The sequence below is a fragment of the Callithrix jacchus genome, chromosome 11, assembly GCF_049354715.1.
Source record: "Callithrix jacchus isolate 240 chromosome 11, calJac240_pri, whole genome shotgun sequence".
In the NCBI taxonomy this organism is placed as follows: Eukaryota; Metazoa; Chordata; class Mammalia; order Primates; family Cebidae; genus Callithrix; species Callithrix jacchus.
The window spans coordinates 84,362,867-84,379,323 of NC_133512.1; the positions used below are offsets into that span (position 1 = coordinate 84,362,867).

General features: G+C 35.4%; 1 long non-coding RNA gene across 1 annotated transcript in view; it reads right to left on the reverse strand.

Annotated features, from left to right (window-relative positions):
* Positions 1–8,546, reverse strand: part of LOC144578280 (uncharacterized) — a 252,199-nt gene extending 243,653 nt beyond the window's left edge. Inside the window, exon 1 of the long non-coding RNA XR_013523755.1 lies at positions 8,400–8,546. This is a non-coding gene — a long non-coding RNA (uncharacterized LOC144578280). The remainder of the gene's footprint in view (positions 1–8,399) is intronic.
* Positions 8,547–16,457: the final 7,911 nt, after the last annotated feature.

Consider the following 16,457-nt stretch of genomic DNA (forward strand, 5'->3'; position numbering starts at 1 on the left):
TACTATGCCCAAGCCCTCACTCACACAGCATTACTCTGTATTATCCAGTGGATGCTTTCAGGCAAAACCAAAGAGCATAGTTTATAAAAGAAAATTAGATAGGACAGTTTATTTTTATTGCTTAAAACATCATTTTCTCACGTGAAGTAAGACAAGAGACACATATCTGTTTGCTTTCAGAATAACGCTATAATACCAATATCATAGTATCCAAAGCAAACCAAGATATAGACTAAGGGGAGATAACATGGAGCTTAAACTTCAGAATATATCTCAAATTTACATTCCCTAATGTCATATGTCGACTCATGATACTTAACAAAGGACTTATATGGGTGTTGCTCAGATGCTACATATATTACGTAGATAAATTCACAAAACCCTCAGATTATTTATTATATTAAATCATTGCACCATCGTATGGAAATTTATTTGGCTCTACTAAAAAGACTTCATGACTTGAAGAGGTAGAACAGTTTTACTAGTTGTCAGAATTATGTCAAGGCAAGGCCATTTATCTATTTTTCAGTGAAATAAAGTGTATAATGACATTTCCTAATAAGTACAAAGCTACAGAGAAATGTTCCTCAAAGAATTTGGATGTAGGGAAAATGAGTTTGTTACGGTGAAATAAATTATAAAAGCAACAAGTAATGGATCAGAGAAGAGATGTTCAGTCAATGGAAAGAGACAGGGCAGCTCACAGACCATACACTTGGGTTTAACTTAATCCAATTATACACACACATGCTTACACACATCCATGCACACACATCTCTTAAAAAGGACTATGGCCATCTGGAAGGCAACTGGTCAGCATGGACATGAAAGGAGAGTCATAGAGGTGCCTATTAGCAGCCCATTCAAACACTTTGTAGTGTGGATGAAGACACAGCCTTCAGCTGTCAGCTGTTTCCAAGCTATTCCTTCAGTGGAGGTGGATGGAGAAGACAATAGCTGATGGACTTACTAATTTCCACTCCCTTTGGCAAGCCTCTTACTTTGTGAGAAGCCTCTTACTTTGTGGGAAGCCACCTTTGAATGCAGCCATTGCTTATTTAATTCATTTAACTCTATCTGTTCAGATTCTGTTCTCAAATAACATCTTCCTGACTGATTCAGTTTCCCATGTAGCTTGACTATGGAGAGAGAATATGCTAATCAAGACAATAAACTATTCAAGTCCATATGATTGCCCCAGTTCTAATTGCAAATTAATACACTGACATTTTGGTATCTGTCCCTCAGACTTTATACATAGTAGTTATGTATAAGGAATTTTCTTAAGGCTATTTTAAGAGTAACAAAGGCAACTGGCAACTTAATCTGGACTTTATCTCATTCTGTCCAGTTCCAGGAGACCTTACCTTAGATGACACCATGATCACCTCTTTCTCTTTTTCAACTTATTTCTACATTGTATAGTAAGAGAATCCTCTTACCACCAGTATATTTCTGTGAAGTTTTTCTTTTCCTTTTCTTTTTTGTTTAGATGGCATCTTGCTCTGTCATCCAGGCTGGAGTGCAGTGGTGCAATCATGGCTCATTACAACTTTGACTTCTTGATCTCAAATGATCCTTCTGCCTCAGCCTCTCAAATACCTTGGTCTACAGGCACATGCTACCATGCCTGGCTGATTTTTCTTTTTAAAGCTTTGTCGAGATGGGACTGTCCCTTTGTTGCCTAGGATGGTCTTGAACTCCTAGACTCAAGTGATCCTTCTATCTCAGTCTCCTAAAGTGCTAGGATTACCAGCATGAGCTACCATGCCTGACCCCTTCCTCTACTCTTTCTTTTTTTTTTTTTTTTTTTTTTTTGAGAGAGAGTCTTGCTTTGTTGCCAGGCTGGAGTGCGCTGGTACAATCTCAGCTCACTGCAACCTCCACCCTACAGATTCAAATGATTCTCCTGCCTCAGCCTCCTGAGTAGCTGGGACTACAGGAATGTGCCATCATGTCCAACTAATTTTTGTATTTTTAGTAGAGACAGGGTTTCACCATTTTGACCAGGATGGTCCTGATCTATTGATCTCATGATCTGCCCACCTCAGCCTCCCAAAGTGCTGGGATTACAAGCATGATCCACCGCGCCTGGCCTCTTCCTCTACTCTTAAGCAAGAGAAACATATCTAGTTGGCCTTAAGTCAACCATATGCATCATATAAGTTAAAATTATTCTCTTTGAAACGCACACACACACATCAATTGTTACTTTTACAAACTTAAAGATTTCATCCAATTAGCACTGATGCCGTTTCATTGTAGAAAAAATATAACGTATAAGAAATACAATTTGCATTCCATTATTAGTTCAATCCTTAAACGCTTCGAATGAAAGTGTCTTTAAGTGTTAAGTAGTTTAGCTTCCTAAAGGCTTGCTATTTATCATTAATGCTTCATCAAGAAAGTACTTTTTTTATGACCTAGTTTTAGAATTCCATCAATAAGTAACAAAGCTTCACAATAGGTCCTTGAACCTCCATTCTCAATAATAAGTAACATTTATCTCTTTGTTTTATACACATTATATGGAATTAGAGTCCCCTGTAGAGACATTAGATTAGAAATTATAAAACCAATGTGGCATGCAGTCATTGTCCTGATATTTTCAAACCAACAACAAAGAATGGAAAAAAAGGCAGCTGGGCCCTGACCTACCATGTGGGACCATATTATGCAGCAGGGTATCTCGCTAAGAGTCACTAACTAGACTGCCTGTGTAAAGTTAGATAAGGGGTAAGCTTAATGTTGAGAAAATCTATAAATAATTATGCAGTTCACCAAGCAAGGTAACACTGCACCCTGTGGGGTCTGAATCAGATGACTCAGTATGTGAAGAAAAATATTTGTATTTAACTGGAATTTAATTTAGTTTCACATCCTCACTATAGGTTAATCTTCCCTAAAAGTAGGTCACTAAATTGGTAGTGTTTTGAAGTGTTAATTTCTTTTGCCATGTCTGTCATCCCTGTGGACAAACTTTTGTAGTTTATAATGTAAATCCACACTGATCCAGACTAATTTGAGGGGTTAATTCCATGGTGATCAATGAAATGAATAAAATGAAGACCACTGTTTAACTGCAAACAAGAGGATTTTAAGTAAATGTTCTTCAAAACCTAATTTAATGAGAAGAGATTCATTTGTAATTAGCTCCATCATTTAAAAATATGTGCTAATAACTATCTCTAAACAAACATTACCTGAAGTTAAATATACATGCTCACTTCTTAATTTATTACATCAAAATTTTGTCTTTTCTTTACATATATTGTCCAGGCAATCTCCAGATCAACTCAGATCCAATTTTCATCACTCATACTGATGAATGGCTTTGTAGTACACAGTAAATGATAGGCATTTTATTGTATCTCATTACAAGTAGACATCATAATGCAGAATCAACCAGAGCTTCCTGAAAGCTTAAAAAGGAACATCAATTTTTGCACTCTTCAGAAGAGAGATCTTCACTGTTATTTTTATTGTCACCTCATTAATTTCTCCTATTTTTCCTAGCAGCATCTAAGTATTCAGCCAGGTAACCACAAGGAAGTTCTGCTGGTTAGTGGAGATGTTTCTAATCTCACTGATAAATGTAAAATGTACTCTGAAACACTTGAGCTTGCAAATTAACTTGATAACTCATGCTTTATAAGGGCCAATAAATATCTCAGCTCATTTTGGTAATCTAAGGAGATTTTTTTATTATAAACTAGAAAAGGTTAGGAGATGCAGTTCACATTATTGGGACAATAATTGACATGCACTGACTTTACCCAAGGAAAAGCTGTTCTTCCCTAGAATCTTTAGACAAGTACATGATTCATTCTGCTTCATTTGCCTGTGAATCTATGACACAAAATAAGCTTGGAGGGTGGAGAGAAATAACGTTTACTGAACAACTACTATGTAGCCAGCAAGTGATAGGAAGTTTACTCTGGTAGTCTTATTTTGTACTCACAAAGATCCTTCATGGTAGTAGTGTCAACTTACCAACTTCATTCAACAAAGACACCAAAATTCAGAGAGAGAAATCTACTTGACTCTAGTGAGAAGGGAAATTGGAGTCACGCTCTTTACACTGTGCAGCCTCCAGCTTAATGGGCATTAACAGTTCATGGTTGAAATCCTTCAAAATCTGTTTTCAGGAGTTAACATTTCCTTTGGTAAATGGACCAAAGAAAGAGAGGATGTGTTGAGATCATAACTAGCCCTTCATGTATCTTTTGAGGTAAGTTCCAGTAGATTCCATTTTGAGTTACCACAATTTGATGTGTGATTATCAGAGGCATCAAGGAAAAATTATACTATTTAAATAAAAATTTGAAACTCAAGTTCTTTTGTATTCTCTTCATCATAAACAGTATGGTTACAGGTGTGCCTATGCCATATATATACGTGTGTATATATAATGTGTGTGTCTGTGTCTGTGTGTGTGTCAATACAGGAAAACTCTAAAATCATTGTGTCTATATAATTAATAAACCCACTTCAGACCAGTTAGGCAGAAGAATTTCTTAACTGCAGATCTAACACTCAATTAGCTTGTATCCAAAAGAAAGCCAAATCAGTAGTCATGGGATTGACACCACAGAGTTAGCGTGCTTAATCCTGCTAAAAGAACAGTCTAAGTTATAAATCAAGTAACAGAGTCAGTGTTTTCATTATATTTTTAAAAGGTGTTTTATGTTACCAAATGCCTCTTTCTTTTTAATACATTGGCATTTAGGTACAATTTAAATGTATGGCTTAACAAAATGCACCTCTGAATTGATATGATTAGTCCATAGAGAAGTGCTATGAACATCTATATTGCTCACAATTACATGTAACCCAGTGATCAAGTGCTTGGGTGTACCCAAGCCTCAGGCCTCCAGCACTCTGAAATACTCTTTTGCTGAGATCCTTCAAGAGAAGAAACTTTGGTGTCCTTATAAATATGAAAATTCTCTATGGGCTTAAATGTTTCTCCTTAAATTTCAGCTTTCCTGAGTTGTCCATTTTTGCTCCATGTCTCACTTCATATGCATGCCATTCCTATTTTATATTATTCCATTGGTGAAATCACTTAACAAAATTCTACCAGCAAAAGTTGGTAAAATTTATGTGTAATTTACATATGACAGTGGTATTGTGGTTTTGTTTTCCTCTAAGTCCTTATATTTTAAAGAGAAACATAAATATCTATCTATAAAATGGTACGGTGTTGGCATTCACTTCAAAATAGTAGACAGGCAGCAGGAGATAAGGCATCACTTATAAAATAAAATTGCCTATGGGTTAATTGTTAAGTCTGATGCTAACTTAGTTATATTCATCTCTGCATTTTAATATGATTGAAATTTTCCAGGATAGAATGTTTTTGAGTGTTGAAACAATATACAATAGAAATATAGTTCCATGACTGTATGGTGTACATCAAAATATTTTTTAATTACATTTTTAAAAAGGCAATGTCTGTACCAAACTCTGAAAGTCTGACAACAAAGACTAGGTGTATTTTTTATTTCAGGCTACATAATAAATTCATATCTAGCTGAGGATGAGCCACCCTTGTTCCTCGATGTCCCCTACTCTTCTCCCTCACAAAACTTCCCTAAGCCTCTCTTGTTCCTCTGTTTATACTTTTCACTCATTCTTCCTTACCATGTGTTTACTCTGGGCTTCACCAACGCTTCTCTCAGCAGCCATCCTAAGAAACTAAAATAATTTTTAATGTACAATAATTAAACTTCACTTAATTTTCTCTCTTGCTAATTGAGAGGACAGCCTGAGAATCATCTTTCCCCACACAAAGTAATCTTGAAATTCCTTTTAAAGAGTTCCTTTTTAGGAAATCTCTCCTTACATGTAAATCAACCCCTACTATGCTATACGCTAATTGCTTTATTTATTAAATAGATGTATATTCTCAAACATCTTAGCCTTTTCATATGTTCCTTAATTTATACTATTCATATAGCAGAGAACCAATATGTAAGGAACCAATAGTATTGTTTTAACTTAATTTTTTTAATGTATAGACTCATATCATTTGTTAAAAAAGTATATAAACATGCACATTTAAATATATAAAAGAATATCCAAGGTATGTATCTTCAAAGAAATTACTATTTTTAATTATTTCTGAATTGAAGTATAATCACATAGCAAGATAATATATTATAAAGTCCTCATCTCTTAATGTTTAAATCAGAAAAAAATTACATTGTTTTCTGCCATTTTATTTCCCCAATCTGCCTCCAAATTCTTGAGATCTTACAACTACACAAGTTTCAATCTACTAGAAAACTTTCATTTGACTTTGTAGTTAAATTTTACTATCTGTAGCAATGTTTTATGTTGTGCAGAATTATTCATAGATGCCAGACTAAAAGTCATTTCTTAATCAATTCAACAAACAATTGTTGAGTTCCAGACAATATATCAATTATTGACAATACTGAGGTATCGTTTCTTTCACCTGTATCCTTAAGGATCACCTGGCAAGAGTGCTATCTCTTTCTAATGTACATGGCTATAAAATACAGATGTGGCTTCCCTGTAGCTTCTACAGATGAGATCAAGAAGATGCCCTTGATTCCTTCCCATGTTTACTTGGTGCATAAAACCATTAAATTTTTTGGAGTTCACATACCACAGAGAAGTATACCATTTACTTCCGGAGAGCTATTTACTTATTTTAGGCTTGGACAAGGGTTTTTATACTGCTTCTAGAAAAAGAGCAAAATGTGTTCATTAAAAGATCCCTAAACCCAAATGCATACTTACGCAATAAATATTGCTTGGTTTAAATGAAGGAGCATGACATCCTTGAAAAGACTAAATGTAGACAGAAATGTCATTTTTAGAAGCTAGAAATAGCATCATAACTTTTGGAAATGGTCAACAATGAATTTGCCTCGGTGATGTCATGTGTCCAATATATACTATCACTTGGTGAGTCTTGGAACACTTTTTTTTTTTTTTTTTTTTTTTTGCTGCAGTGCAAGGAAGTTTCTTTGTACCATATGCAACTAAGTTGATTAGTTCTTAAATTCTTTATTATAATTGATTGTTAAATGAGAAAATATGCCTTTTTTTCCTGGAAGCAAGTTCTTTTAAAGAAATAGCACATAATTTAGCTGGTTGGTTTGGATAAAGACACAGGAACTATTTATCTGAGCCTTCCCAGATACAATAGCAACATTATTCCCCATGGTTTGGGTACTTTTCTAGTGCCTCTTATTCTGAAATTTCTAACTTAATTCAAAAGCTCATGTCACATGTTTCAGTCCTGAAGGCAATTACTGTGACCTGTTTTTATTTTTAATTTTTATTTGTTACTTTCTTCAGGGAGTTAATTCTTCTCCACTTTCCCCTTCCCCAAATTGTTGGCTATTTCCTACCAACCTCACTCCTGTAAATCCTCATTCTGTCAGGAGCATGCCAGCTGTCTACTGAGGATGCATCTAATCTTGGCCCGTCATTTGGCCTTTTTAAAATGGCCCCAGTTAAAAGTGTTGTGTAATAAAAATAAATAGATTTGCCTCCCTAAGTGATATGACTCATCCTCATTAAAGCCACTGCTGTCTTAAAGGACACTGATTTTACCTTTCTCTTTAGAGGAGGAAAGCTAACACGTGTACTTCCCAATGGAGTTAAGGACAGAAGGTTCTTACATTTTAGTTAATATAGAATTACGGATGACATACTATATGCATGGGTCAGGGAGGTGCGGCCAAAGTGCGTAGGGGTGGCAGGGGTGGGGGGCAGATATTCACTAACTACTTCAGTCTATCATATTTGTTTTTAATATCAACAGTCTAAAACCACAAATTTTTCAAGTGTTTGCATCTCAAGAATTCCTCCAGCTGTGCATTCTTGGCATTTACAATCCTGAACAAAGTATATATTTCAGTTGTGTTTACTTCCCAGCAGTCAGATTCTCTTCCTGTGCTACCTGTATCCCCCTCACAGCAGCTACAAATTCTTTGACAAAAAGTGCTAGTTGCTGGATATACTTCTGCATAGTTTTCTTTTTTCTTTCATATGTCAAGATTTCCGTAAACAGTGTAGATTATACTTGAATTTTTAAAACTTATAAATTACTAAGCATTGGTTTACAAACATTAAATGGGTGCCTCTATTGATTTATTCAGGACCTTATCAGAATAATTTATTTTGTAAAGGAGTGACATCTCTCTGAGTAGGTAAACGTCCATAAAACATTTCCTCTTGTTTATTTGTTCTAAGTATTCCTATAACATACGGTTTTTCCTAGTAAACTTTCAAATACAGTATCTATATATTGTACATAGATAAGCAAAAACAATGCCTAGTATTGATAAAAGTTAATACTACTAAGACAAAGTTGGCACTATTATTTTAAAAAAGCAGTTTTTTTTTAAAAAACTTACCATAAGCAGAATCAACTTATTAGTAGGGTTTTTTTTTTTTTCCTGTTACTTCAGTAAATGTTCCCACTTTAAAACCATGAGCTCCTTAGCCAGTGTTATATGGGCAAATCATTTGTTTAAGCAGCATGTAATCCCAGACTGTCATCTGCCAGTTCGTACGTGGCAAGGCTTAAAAGAGGAGCAGAGGTTGACTGGCAATTTGCATTAGTAGGGAAGTCACATTCTTAGAAGACAAAATCATAGGGTTTTTATTATGAACACAAGGGAGTAGGTAAATAAAATAAATAAAGACATCCTAAATTATAGCTTTATGCATTAAAGGTCAGAGTTCTTCACTAGAAAGGGTTCCTTGTGGGTCGGTGATTCTCTGTCCATTTACTTGGCTCTTAGAATCAGTGTTCTTTTTAAATTTAAAGCTAAAACAAAATTCAATGTGAGTGGTTACCACATTTTCAGGGTAGAAATGTCCACAGCAGTGTTTCAAATTTGTATTTTTATTTTGATAATATCTTTTAAAATATTACCAGTTCTAAAAGTTCCCTTTTGCACTATACAATTTAAATGAAAATGTTTCTATAGAATTGGAGGTCTGTAAGAAGCTTATTCCCTCCCTCTCTTTAAAAAGATGTCTATACATGACTCAAGTATGGCACATGCTTTAGTCAAAGAAATAAACAAAACAGTTTATTCTACTACCTCATAGAGCAGCAGAACAAAGACACATGGTAGGAACTCTCAAAGAAAAATTGCACCAAGTACAGTAAAACAGGCAAGAAAGACTTTTTGTAAAAACATTGAGTAGAGGTCAGGGCTGCAAGAAAAGAGAGGGACTGAACTCACCTCGGGTGAAACAAAGGCTGGAGACTTTATAAACACTGGGTTGAAATAGTGAAAAGTACTGGAGGACATTAGAGAAGAGGCTGGTCAATGCAATCAGACCATTCCTCTTTGCTAATTAGCTATTGCCTAAGTTAGGCTCCTCCCAGAAAAACTGGGAGGGAAGGGTGCTATTTTTCTTGAAAATTACATTTCAAAGAGATGGTTCTCAGGTCCTTGAGAAAGACATTCTGGGTTGTAAAACTGGCCAGAGCTGGGAGACTTACATCACAAAGAGACAGAGAAAGTATTTACAATTGCAAGTAAACACTCTAAGAAAAGAGACCTAGGGGGTGTATTAGTCGATTTTCACCCTTCTATAAAGAACTACTAGAGACTGGGTAATTTATAAAGTAAAGAGGTTTAGTTTACTCACGGTTCCAGATGGCTGAGGAGGCCTCAGAAGACTTAAAATCGTGGCAGAAGGTTCTGCCTTTATTGCCCAGGCTGGAGTGCAGTGGCATAATCTCGGCTCACTGCAACCGCCGACTCCCAGGTTAAAGCAATTCTCCTGCCTCAGCCTCCTGAGTAGCTGTGATTACAAGCACCTGCCACCACGCCCAGCTAATTTTTGTATTTTTAATAGAGATGGGGTTTTACCACATTGACCAGGCTTGTCTGGAACTCCTGACCTCAAGTAATTTGCCTGCCTCAGCCTCCCAAAGTGCTGGGATTATAGGCGTGAACCACCACGCTCTGCCTGATCTATCTTTTCTAAAGCATTTAAAAACATGTTTGAATAAGTGAAGAAATGTAATAATTAATTAATTTAAAACTCCCTAAAAGTAGATGGCACTGTTTATGAAGATTTATTCAGAATGGTTCTTTGCCTTTCTCCTTCCTTTCAATTAACTCTGAGCAAAATTAGACAATATTTGTATTTTAGATGTTTCAAAATACCTAGCATTATATTTGTTATTCTCTTTAGTTCGTTGAATTTCTGTAAACCTTGTTTTGAGATTATCTCAAGTACGAGTAATGACTGAGTGGGAAAACATATATTTCCCATCAACATAACCCCATCAATATAACCCATGCATATACAGTGCAACTCTTTATGATAAATAATTAGCTACAAAATGTTTACAGATTAGCTACAAAATGTTTCTCAAGTTACAAAACATTTTAAAGATCCCATGAAAAGTTCTGAGACTAATAATGATTTAAATTCTGAAAACCTAGCCCATTACCTTGCACAGTAAATACTATTTAATGCATTTTCTCATGGAGAAAATACTAACTGAACCTACTCTAGTCCCACTGAATCCAGATATTGAGAAGAATAAGACATAGTTTCTATTAGCAATTGACAGGATAGTACAAAATAAAGGAAAATAAATAGAGATTGTCATTAATGCATCATGAAAGGGCATAGAGGAACACATATCTCCCTGATTGTAATACCTGCATAGACTGTAGTTTATTGTGGTATTATTCATTCACTCATTCGTCAAAAATATATTTATTGAGCACCTTCTACATGTCAGAAACTCTCCTCAGGGCTGGGGATTTAGCAGTGAACAAAACAGGCAAGATTTCATAGAGTTTAGATCATTCATCAAAAATATATTTATTGAGCACCTTCTATGTGTCAGAAACTCTCCTCAGTGCTGAGGATTTGGCAGTGAACAAAACAGGCAAGATTTCATAGAGTTTAGATTATTGTGAGTGAAACAGAATAGTAAGTGCAATGAAAAAATTAAAGCCTGGAAAAGGGAGAGTAGCCATAAAGTCTTATTTTAGACATGGTGGTTAGGGAGGGATTTTTAATGAGGCAAGTTTTCAGCAGGTATCAGAATGAAATAAGGAAGTAAGCCATTCCAGTATATAAAAAACAGCATTCCAAGCAGAGGCAGCAGCAAGTGCAAAGGTTCTGGGGCAGGAGCATAAATTTGGCACCTGTCAAAATAGCAAGAAACCAGTGTGACTACAGCAGAGAGGGGCACAAGAAGACTAGGGGAAAATGAATAAGGAAAGTTAGCCAATGGCCAGATTATATAAAAATCTTATTAAAACCATGGCAATGTCTCTGGGTTTTATTGTCAGCATGATGGGATGCCAGTGGGGAGTTTTGAGCAAGGAAGCAATATGACACACTTTTAATGAATTTAAGTCTAGAATTAAGCTGGTGAACTAGCTAGGTAAAGATTGATTTCTGGAGAGAGAGGAGCCTGAACTTTATCTAGAAAGAGACATAATAATTAGGTGAATAGGTTCATCTGGGCTTCAGGGAGTAAGGACTAGGGTAGGAAAGTGTGGCAGGTAGATGAAGCCATATGTGAAAATTTGGGATACAGAAATGATTACAGTGCCATGGCAGGCTGTTTTAGCCAAAGTAGAGTGCTGGGGGTGGAATTCCAAGGGTCCACAAGCTTTCAAAGGCTGGCTGACCTAAACAAACAAACAAAAAAACCTAGTTTTGGGTTTGTTTTAAAATATAAAAGGGAGAATTTTATAATAAAATAAATGAGTAACCAAATATATTAAAATCTAGTTAAAAATGGTATGTAGGCACCACAAAAATAGAAATATTTTAGGTATTTTCATGCCTAAAATAGGGCTTTTGCTATAGTAGCCACCTTTTAAGTATTTACTGAATGAATCAATTTAATTTTATTCTATTTAAAGTGTGGTATGTCAACTAATCAACTACAATCTCATTCAAATCTTATTTATAAATTATTATTAATGTGGAATGTGAGTTTACCGTAATATGTCTGATAAAATGTAGCTCTCCAAAAAGAATTGTGAGGGTATGTTAAAAGGGTCTGTGTCCTGGAAACCACCAAGTAATTGGAGGGTATGGTGTGAGTGAGAAATAGTAAGAAATGAATTTGGGGTGTCAGCAGAAGACAGGCTGTGGGCAGCTCTGCGATGCCCTAAAGAGAAGCATCAGCTTTTACCCTGGAGGAAATGTGGAGCCATTATACAATATTAGGAACAGAAGTCAGAATAAGAGTTAAAAGGGGCACTCTGGCCGGACACAGTGGTTCAAACCTGTAATCCTAGCACTTTGGGAGGCCAAGGCAGATGGATCACCTGACGTCAGGAGTTCGAGACCTGCTTGGCCAACATGGTGAAACCCTGTCTCTACTAAAAATTCAAAAATTAGCTGGGTGTCATGGCACACACCTCTATTCCTGGTTATTTGGGAAGCTGAGGTGGGAGGATCGTTTGAACCTGCAAGGTGGAGGTTGCAATGAGCAGAGATTGCACCACTGCACTCCAGCCTGGGCAACAAGAGGGAAACTCCATGTCAAACAAACAAACAAAAAACAACCAAAAAACATGGTGGGACATTCGGATTTTCACTTTGAGGATAAATTTGATTGGGATGAGACTGTAGTACTTGACTGTAGACAAGGTGAGAAAGCAGTTGTCACCCATATGAGTGTACAACAAAGATGAATTGATCTTTGAGGTAATGCCCATAGGGATAATGAGAAAGAAAGTGAGTTAAGTCTCTTGAGGAGATAATATTAATAGGAACTGATAGCTAATTGGTTGAAGTAGAGAGAGGAAAGCATTACAAATGACTCCCAGGTTTGTAGCCATATCATTGGATGGACAGTAGTGCCCTTCTCAAAAAGGAGGAGCAATGGAGAAAATGTTTATCAAATTAATTAATCAAATGATTAATGAAATAGTTTCTAGCCCTTCTCCAAGATTTAGCGGCAATTAGGCCTTGGATAAATAGCTTGAATCTCATCTCCAGCATCTGTAAAACAAGGGCAATTATATCTATTCAGCCCAACACACAACGATGGTTTGAAAAACAAACATAATGATGTATCTTTTAATTTTGAAAATATTTAACATTTTATATGTACCAAATATTACCTAAGTTATGAAGCATAAGTTTTAAAATGAACCTTCTTTAAAAATTTTGAAAGGGTTATTACAAATGTTTAGTCACTGTGCTTCTCTCCTTTTAAGTTCATTCTTATGAATTTTATTTTTTTACTTGAAAAACTAGTTTATTTAAATATATATATATATTCTCCCCAACAAGATATGACAAAGTTTTTCTTGTTTTTGAGTTTCCTTAAAGTTAAATTATTTAGTCTTATGCATTTTATTCATTCAATATTGTGCTTTCATTACAGTCATAGAAGCATTGTATACAAAAGCAAAGATTAAAAATTAAAACTTGGAACAATCCAAATGTTGCCTACAGGAGAATGACACCTAAATTGTGATATACATATATTCTCCCACAGAAATATTATATAGCAGGAAAAATTATAGCTGAATATGGCGATAAAGAGTATCAATTACCCACTTAGAAAAACTACAAGAAGGTATGCAACAATAGCAGATAGCAAATAACACTCTCTAAATTCTATGCAGGCCAACATAGTGAAACCCCATCTCTGCTGAAAATACAAAAATTAGCTGGGCATGATGGTACATGCCTGCAGTCCCAGCTACTCAGAAGGCTGAGGCAGGAGAATCCGTTGAACCCAGGAAGTTGCAGTGAACCGAGATAGTGCCACTGCACTCTAGCCTGGGTGACAGAGGGAGACTCCATCTCCAAAAAAAAAAAAAAAGTAGATAAAAGAAATAAAAGTTTACTGAGAACAGTCTTTCTTACTAAAACAGAATACCACATTTAATAAAAGAAGGTCAAGGCAACTATAAACCAGAAAGGAGATTCTTTAGTGAGAAGGATTCTATTTGGTTTCCTGGGGAGTTTTTCCTTTTACTTGATGTTTGCTTATTTAGAGTAACTTAGTTACCACAGCCACTAGCTGTGAGAGACTCTGGTTTTCCTTCTCAGAGAAGGGATATCTAAAGAAATACTCTATACTTAGCAGCATTCAGAAACTAGCAGACCTGTTTATTTGGCTCCACTCAAGGATAAAGGCCAATTCCATTAAAATATTATAATAAAACATTACCGAACTCAAATCATGGGAGACTTATTACTTTATTTCAATAATGGGGGGTGCTGCATTTTGCTGAAGTTAAAAAAAAAAAACCTACAAATTTTCACATTTCCTAAATAAGATCCAGAGCTGTAGAACTTTTTTTTAATGATAAGACCTCTAATTAGATCCTACTCTTGTAGCATTAATTAATCACATGGAAGGAATTAAGTTTTTAAAAAGCATACATGTCTATGGCCAAGAATTATTCTATTTCATTGAAATCTTTTCTTTTCTGTATCCTCATTGTTGAAGGACTACAACCTGATTACTGTGATATGCCAGCCAAAGTCAACACAACTTCACTCCAACCAATAGTCATTATAAAAAGGGAAAGTTTAACTGTTTCCTGAAAAGACAAAGGAGGAAGTCTGACTTACACTTCCAGCTCAATATAAACAGTATATTCCTCATTGAAGACATAACTTTCATTTCACTAATATCACAAGAGTGCTTCATTTGTCATCTATGTACACATCTATACATACACAGCATGTAATTATTGTATCACATAATTAAATTATCCTTCATTTAAATAAATATTTTATTATTTAAATAATAATTAGTACTTCTATAACTTACACTCCATTAAGTACTGTTCCAAGAGCTTTGCAGTACAACTTTGTAATCTGTGAAGTAGATACTCTCATTGGGAACATTTTGCAGATGAATAAACTGAGGCCCAGATAGATTAAGTAATGTGATAAAGAAATGCCAGATGTAGGTGACGGGGGATGGAGGCAGTAAATCACATTGCCATGTGTGTACCCATCCAACAATTGTGCATGATCTGCACATGTACCCCAGAACCTAAAGTACAATTTTTTAAAAAAAAGATCACACAGTTGACAAGTGGGAGAGCTGGCATTCAACCCCACAGAACTTGGCTTGAGTGTCCATGGTCTTAAACCATAATCTATATTGTCTTTACTAACCTGCTATATAAAATGAAGCCACTTAAAATATCAGCCTAGATAGTTAGCTAGCAGCTCAGCCCAAAGGAGCTATTAATATTTTAACTTTGGTTATTTATTTTGAAAGTTACTACTCAAAATATTTTTACCTTTATTAGAGAGATACATTTGTTTTTTTTTTTTTTTTTTAATTAGTGCTGCTTATGAGACTGTGATCACTTCCAACACCAGGACTATTTTTAACTATTTCTGTTTTCTTAAACCTGGTGTCTGGCTTGTCACACACTGAAAAAATCCCTGAAAAGATAAATGAAGGACTGACTGATGGAATAAATTGGCAAATTAAAGGAAGTGTTAAGGTAAATGGATGCTTTAGATACAAATTTTGTTCTCAAGAAATAATAAAATGTTTTTCTCTGAATGAATGACATGATCAGCTTGATTTCATTGAATTATAAAACTGATTATTAATTTAATTATCTTACTCTATCATTTGTGCTCTTGTATAATAAACTACCAGAGATGATTCCTGTGATTATTTGAAATAGATCCAAAAATTAAACTTGAAAATTTGAGTCCATAGCATTTTTATAACAACATAATGTCTAACATTGCTTTTCCAAAATTTTATTCAAATATTAACATTTCAGCAGGTATATACCATATTAAAATGCTAAAATGTATTTGGAAATCTACTAAATGGCTTCATTGAAAACCAGTTTGAAGAGTACATTTTCAAATAAAGAAGCATTTAAACCATTTGCTTAGAATTAGTGAAATAGAGCTAAATTTTCATCCTTAAAATACTTATCAGACAAAAGTATGAAATAAGTATTGTAGTCTTCCTATCTTCATCACTGGCCTTGTCCCATTGGTGGGGCAAGAATCTGACTCACATGTATTCCATACCATCACATATATGGAAAACATGAGAGAGTTAAGTCAGATTCTTGCCCCACCAATCTCCATATAAAAGGCTGTGCCAGGCTGGGTGCAGTGGCTCACATCTGTAAGCCCAGCAGTTTCGGAGGCCAAGGTGGGTCAATCACCTGAGGTTAGGAGTTCAAGACCAGCCTGGCCAACATGGTGAAACCTCATCTCTACTAAAAATTCAAAAAGTAGCTGGGTGTGATGGTGAGCACCTGCATTCCCAGCTACTTGGGAAGCTGAGGTAGGACAATCACTTGAACCGGGGAGGTGGAGGTTGTAGTAAGCCAAGATCATGCCACTGCACTCCAGCCAGAGAGACAGAGGAAGACTCCATCAAAAAAAAAAAAAGAAGAAAGAAAGAAGGAAAGAAAGAAAGAAAGAAAGAAAGAAAGAAAAGAAAAGAAAAGAAA